The sequence below is a fragment of the Oncorhynchus keta genome, chromosome 37 (assembly GCF_023373465.1).
Source record: "Oncorhynchus keta strain PuntledgeMale-10-30-2019 chromosome 37, Oket_V2, whole genome shotgun sequence".
Lineage (NCBI taxonomy): Eukaryota > Metazoa > Chordata > Actinopteri > Salmoniformes > Salmonidae > Oncorhynchus > Oncorhynchus keta.
Window position 1 is genome coordinate 1,799,949 of NC_068457.1, and position 7,788 is coordinate 1,807,736.

Consider the following 7,788-nt stretch of genomic DNA (forward strand, 5'->3'; position numbering starts at 1 on the left):
TGTTCTTATTTTCCTCAATTAAGTTAGAAAAATAGGACGATCGAGCAGCAGTAAGGGCTCTTCGGTACTGCACGGTACCGTCCTTCCAAGCTAGTCGGAAGACTTCCAGTTTGGTGTGGCGCCATTTCCGTTCCAATTTTCTGGAAGCTTGCTTCAGAGCTCGGGTATTTTCTGTGTACCAGGGAGCTAGTTTCTTATGAGACATTTTTTTAGTTTTTAGGGGTGCAACTGCATCTAGGGTATTGCGCAAGGTTAAATTGAGATCCTCAGTTAGGTGGTTAACGTATTTTTGTCCTCTGGCGTCCTTGGGTAGGCAGAGGGAGTCTGGAAGGGCATCAAGGAATCTTTGTGTTGTCTGTGAATTTATAGCACGACTTTTGATGTTCCTTGGTTGGGGTCTGAGCAGATTATTTGTTGCAATTGCAAACGTAATAAAATGGTGGTCCGATAGTCCAGGATTATGAGGAAAAACATTAAGATCCACAACATTTATTCCATGGGACAAAACTAGGTCCAGCGTATGACTGTGACAGTGAGTGGGTCCAGAGACATGTTGGACAAAACCCACTGAGTCGATGATGGCTCCAAAAGCCTTTTGGAGTGGGTCTGTGGACTTTTCCATGTGAATATTAAAGTCACCAAAGATTAGAATATTATCTGCAATGACTACAAGGTCTGATAGGAATTCAGGGAACTCAGTAAGAAACGCTGTATATGGCCCAGGAGGCCTGTAAACAGTAGCTATAAAAAGTGATTGAGTAGGCTGCATAGATTTCATGACTAGAAGCTCAAAAGACGAAAACGTCATTTTTTTTTTGGTAAATTGAAATTTGCTATCGTAAATGTTAGCAACACCTCCGCCTTTGCGGGATGCACGGGGGATATGGTCACTAGTGTAGCCAGGAGGTGAGGCCTCATTTAACACAGTAAATTCATCAGGCTTAAGCCATGTTTCAGTCAGGCCAATCACATCAAGATTATGATCAGTGATTAGTTCATTGACTATAATTGCCTTTGAAGTAAGGGATCTAACATTAAGTAGCCCTATTTTGAGATGTGAGGTATCATGATCTCTTTCAGTAATGACAGGAATGGAGGTGGTCTTTATCCTAGTGAGATTGCTAAGGCGAACACCGCCATGTTTAGTTTTGCCCAACCTAGGTCGAGGCACAGACACGGTCTCAATGGTGATAGCTGAGCTGACTACACTGACTATGCTAGTGGCAGACTCCACTATGCTGGCAGGCTGGCTAATAGCCTGCTGCCTGGCCTGCACCCTATTTCATTGTGGAGCTAGAGGAGTTAGAGCCCTGTCTATGTTGGCAGATAAGATGAGAGCACCCCTCCAGCTAGGATGGAGTCCGTCACTCCTCAGCAGGTCAGGCTTGGTCCTGTTTGTGGGTGAGTCCCAGAAAGAGGGCCAATTATCTACAAATTCTATCTTTTGGGAGGGGCAGAAAACAGTTTTCAACCAGCGATTGAGTTGTGAGACTCTGCTGTAGAGCTCATCACTCCCCCTAACTGGGAGGGGGCCAGAGACAATTACTCGATGCCGACACATCTTTCTAGCTGATATGCACGCAGAAGCTATGTTGCGCTTGGTGATCTCTGACTGTTTCATCCTAACATCGTTGGTGCCGACGTGGATAACAATATCTCTATACTCTCTACACTCGCCAGTTTTAGCTTTAGCCAGCACCATCTTCAGATTAGCCTTAACGTCGGTAGCCCTGCCCCGGGTAAACAATGTATGATCGCTGGATGATTCGCTTTAAGTCTAATACTGCGGGTAATGGAGTCGCCAATGACTAGAGTTTTCAATTTGTCAGAGCTAATGGTGGGAAGCTTCGGCGTCTCAGACCCCGTAACGGGAGGAGTAGAGACCAGAGAAGACTCGGCCTCTGACACCGACCCGCTGCTTAATGGGGAAAACCGGTTGAAAGTTTCTGTCTGCTGAATGAGCGACACCGGTTGAGCGTTCCTACAGCATTTCCTTCCAGAAACCGTGAGAAAGTTGTCCGGCTGCGGGGACTGTGCCAGGGGATTTATACTACTATCTGTACTTACTGGTGGCACAGACGCTGTTTCATCCTTTCCTACACTGAAATTACCCTTGCCTAACGATTGCGTCTGAAGCTGGGCTTGCAGTACAGCTATCCTCGCCGTAAGGCGAGCACAGCGGCTGCAATTAGAAGGCATCATGTTAATGTTACTACTTAGCTTCGGCTGTTGGAGGTCCTGACGAATCGTGTCCAGATAAAGCGTCCGGAGTGAAAAAGTTGAGGAAAAAATAAATAAATATATGAACGGTAATTAAAAAGTGAAACCCGTAAAGTTGTCAGGTAGCAAAATAGGTTGGCAACAAAACGCACAGCAATTCGAAAGTTAGTGTTGTTTGTAGGCTATTTAAGGGCACTAGGCCCGCTGAGTATTTGTGCGGGCTTGTTCTCTGTTATTTTGGTGTTGGTGTATAAGTGTTATCTCATTATTTTCCGGACAGTTTTAGTCCTGTGTATTTTGGACGGTTGGTTTCATAAGCCCTAGTGTTGGCATATCCACGTCTCCGCTGTCGTTGGAATAAATATATTCACGTACAATATTACCTGCTCTCTGCGTTTGACTCCTCCACCACACCCTTTATATAAGTCGTAACACGAACCACATAGCATATCATTACAGCAGTATGTACCGGTATGTTAGCTATCTACCTAAAGCTAGTGATTATATATCAAACCTGCCAGTATATTAACTACAGGCTATCTAACTACCCAACGTTTATTGACTTGATTATTCTCGTCATTCGTAGCTTAGCTAAATGTTATAGTTATTGTGCTTTCTCACTGGACATTCGGGTGCTTTCGTAAATTCTCTCTGGCTATCTATAGGCTGAACAATAGAACGAGTCAAAATTCACCCAAGGGTGAAAGACGGCTTAAGAATGTTGGCTAAACTGGAACACTAGCGCGAGTCCATAGAAAATTCATGGAATCGAATGTTAGCAGAGTCTGTTTTGACTGGCGTGATGCTTAGAAATCCCTTAAAAATGTTTCCCTTTTTATTTTACCACTACAATCTGTTCGTAGGACGAAACTGGAAAAAAACAACTTGTGTAGAAAGTAAACATCCGCACCTACATGGTGTCAACTGTGCTTATGTCTGCGTAATGAGAATGTTACGTTCGGGCCTAGAAGTAGGGTTGATTTGAACGTTCTGGCCTTACGACGGCAGTCAAGCACCCAAGCTAACGTTGGCTAGCTTGCTAGCTACTTCCAGACACAAATGAGACCACTCAGAGCATTTTACTCACCCTATCAGAGCTGATTGGTGACTAACTGTGCTGCTGGAAACAATTCAAATACACTTTTGTTTGCTGAGTTTTACTGAGAAAGCCAAATCTACACTGGAGTTGCATAATTAAGGGGGTGATATGTTTTAGAAAAAACTTTCAGTTTTTCAAATTTTTGCTTTTGGATGTTGACTTGTTAAATTTGCAACATGAAAAACCATGGTGGAGCGCACTCACCATTTTTTTGCAGTGTTACACTTGGCATTTGCAATCAACTTTGAACGAAACGACGCCGAATTGAGTGGTATTGGACACCGTGTATATGGTTTGTCCAGTGCCAATGACTTCCCATTAATTTTGTCCATTTCAGGGGGGTGTTCCCTTACATAAGTATTCACCACACCCCTGAGTCAATACATTGTAGAAACACATTTGGCAGTGATTACAGAAGTGAGTCTATGAGCTTTCCGCACCTGGATTGTGCAACATTTGCCCAGTATTCTTTTCAAAATTCTTCAAGCTCTGTAAAATTGGTTGTTGATCATTGCGAGACAACATTTTGCAGGTCTTGCCATAGATTTTCAAGTAGATTTAAGTGAAAACTGTAACTCAGCCACTCAGGAACATTCACTGTCTTCTTGTTAAAAGAGTGCTTTCTGGACCGTTTTTCAAAATTCTTTCAATTTTTTGTCAATTAATCATGTGGAAGAACAATATGAATATACTTTTGTCAAATTGTATTATCATAATTTTTTTAAATGTAATTATTTTTTTTTATTTTTTATTTTTTTTACTTGTGCATAAGGCATATGTTTTGTCCATTTGCAATATGATTTCATAGGAAGTCAAAAGTCACTTTTTTGGGCCAAATGCCATAAGAAATGTCCAAATGCAATATAAAATATTTGAAAATGCCAAGTCAGCATTTTATGTCCATTTGTCATGTACCATCATGAATTTGTCATGCTCAAAAATCCTGCAGGAATGCAAAATTGACTGGCCTGATGAACACAGGATGGACGGGCAGTGATAGTTGTTCCTTTCCATCGCTCGTTAGGGTTGTTCAGAATGTCACTTTGGTGATGGTACCTCACTGTTTAAACATATTGCAAATGGACAAAAGTCACCAGCAAGTCACCGTCCATCAGTCAATTAGATATCATTCTGACACCAAACTGATACAAACTTACACCAAACCCACTTTTTCCAACTCGTTTAGAAGCCAACTATCACATACTTTAGAGCTGGCACAACATTCACAATGCCTTCTGTTCAAACCGTAATAAAAACGTAAAACACATAGTTACATTCTAGCTGCGGGTCCAGTTATGGCATTATGTGTAGGCAACCCCGAATCCCAAGTTTCAGCTCGATGTCATTTGGTGCCCGAGCAAGACCCTAATTGGTAGTGAGAATCCACCTTTTTCCATGCCTTGCTACTGGGTCCTTGAATGAGCTATCGGACAGAAACGTTGGGGTCCGTATATATGGTCCGAGCTGGTCGCAATGCACCTAGTCTTGCGACTCTGGGACATTTATAAATGTCAGCATTTTCGTGATGCAAAAATGAATTGAAGTTGTTGCAAATGTACGAGGCTGTTTCTCGGTCCGAGAATCAAATCAAATCAAATGTATTTATATAGCACTTCGTACATCAGCTGATATCTCAAAGTGCTGTACAGAAACCCAGCCTAAAACCCCAAACAGCAAGCAATGCAGGTGTAGAAGCACGGTGGCTAGGAAAAACTCCCTAGAAAGGCCAAAACCTAGGAAGAAACCTAGAGAGGAACCAGGCTATGTGGGGTGGCCAGTCCTCTTCTGACTGTGCAGGGTGGAGATTATAACAGAACATGGCCAAGATGTTCAAATGTTCATAAATGACCAGCATGGTCCAATAATAATAAGGCAGAACAGTTGAAACTGGAGCAGCAGCACGGCCAGGTGGACTAGGGACAGCAAGGAGTCATCATGTCAGGTAGTCCTGAGGCATGGTCCTAGGGCTCAGGTCCTCCGAGAGAGAGAAAGAAAGAGAGAAAGAGAGAGAGCACACTTAAATTCACACAGGACACTGAATAGAACAGGAGAAGTACTCCAGATATAACGAACTGACCCTAGCCCCCGACACACAAACTACTACAGCATAAATACTGGAGGCTGAGACAGGAGGGGTCAGGAGACACTGTGGCCCCATCTGAGGACACCCCCGGACAGGGCCAAACAGGAAGGGTATAACCCCACCCACTTTGCCAAAGCATAGCCCACACACCACCAGAGGGATATCTTCAACCACCAACTTACCATCCTGAGACAAGGCCGAGTATAGCCCACAAAGATCTCCGCCACAGCAGAACCCAAGGGGGGGGCACCAACCCAGACAGGAAGATCACATCAGTGACTCAACCCACTCAAGTGACGCACCCCCCCTAGGGACGGTATGAAAGTAAGCCAGTGACTCAGCCCCTGTAATAGGGTTAGAGGCAGAGAATCCCAGTGGAAAGAGGGGAACCGGCCAGGCAGAGACAGCAAGGGCGGTTCGTAGCTCTAGAGCCTTTCCGCTCACCTTCCCACTCCTGGGCCAGACTACACTCAATCATATGACCCACTGAAGAGATGATTCTTCAGTAAAGACTTAAAGGTTGAGACCGAGTTTGCGTCTCTTACATGGGTAGGCAGACCATTCCATAAAAATTGAGCTCTATAGGAGAAAGCCCTGCCGAGAACCTTCTAGAGCCACGCAACTCAGCACGCACTATCGCGCTGAGGTCCCGAACAGGTTTGTAATGTTTCAGAACACTAGGTCTGACGGTTCTTTTTTAGCTTCGAACAAAGGTAACTATTGCAGGCACTGTCTGTCTCGACGCACCCCAATATGTCCGTCCTTCCAAGCTGTGTGTGTGTGTGATTTAGTTTTTCTTTGAAAAATTATGGGAGAATTGACTGATTTACAGTTCATGTGGGTTGCTTAATCACACATATGAAGTTTTGAAAAGATCTGACTTTTTTAACCCTTCGGAACAACCCCAGTTAACCCACTGATCCTAGGCCGTCATTGAAAATAAGAATTTGTTCTTAACTGACTTGCCTAGTAAAATAAAGGTAAAATAAAACATTTTTTTAAGGCCCTTCCAGTTGGCAAGTCAACTCATATCCTGATTGGAGTATGCCTTTACAGAATCCTGGGTTTTAAGTGTTTACGTTAAGAACTGACTGATTTACACAGGGTTGAATGCACTATTTATCACAAACTGCTGGTTGGGTATGGAAAAACATGTTTAGGGTGATTTTACCAACTTCCGGTTGCTTCAGGAAGCTTAGAATCGACACAGGTAGACCTCATGGTGTCCTGATGGACTGTCATTGAAGACAGGTTCATAAGGCATTCATAACCCACATAGGCTTCAGCTTGACTTTAGAGGAGCAGGCAATGTATTCCCATGGGGAGAGATGTCACTGTAATCTGTGAGATCAAAAAACCCTGATTAACTGTTAAGGGTTAATGCCACACAGTCAAGGTTAGGCTTGCACAGATCGGGAGGACCTCTCTGAGGTCCAATTGTGCTTCTCACCCTAACGGTTCTCTCACTGTCACTCAAAAGCAAATGACATTTCGGGCCAGGCTTCATTTTGAGCCTACTTTTTTCACGGTCGCTGCACTCAGAGCGAACTACGGTCAAGCGGGGCATCTCGTTGAACTCAGCACGGCCTAGAGAATATGGAAATACCATTGCAGGCTCTGTGTGTCTTTAAGCACCGCACTTTGTCACTCCATCCTTGCTGTGTGTGTGTGTTTCTATTTAAGCGTTTATTGACATGGTAATGGCCCAATATTGTTGGAGAAAAGTTGAAAAACTGACCCCTCCGATGCTGTACGTTAAATTGTGTCGTGTCATGACGTACAGCATGCATAATGCAACTAATTCTGTGTCGTACAGCCTCTCTCCACCAGGTGTAGTGCTTCTCTCGCAGATTAAAAACAAGAAAGGGACAGTCAATAGTCAATTGTACAACTGAAGGCATTTATTTTTTTGCATCATCACTGCAAGCCATCATGACACAAATAATATTTTTGGAAAAACTGAACATTTGCTATCTAACTGAGAGTCTCCTCATTGAAAACATCCGAAGTTCCTCAAAGGTAAATGATTTTATTTGAATGCTTTTCTTGTTTTTGTGGAAATGTTGCCTGCTGAATGCTAGGCTTAATGCTATGCTAGCTATCAATACTCTTACACAAATGCTTGTGTAGCTATGGTTGAAAAGCATTTTTTTAAAATCTGAGATGACAGTGTTGTTAACAAAAGGCTAAGCTTGTGAGCCAATATATTTATTTAATTTCATTTGCGATTTTCATGAATAGTTAACGTTGCGTTATGGTAATGAGCTTGAGGCTATAATTACGCTCCCGGATACGGGATTGCTCGTCGCAACAGGTTAAATAAGTTCAATTGCACGTTACAGCGCGATGAACAGAAGTGCATTAGCTAACTATAGCTAGTTAACAG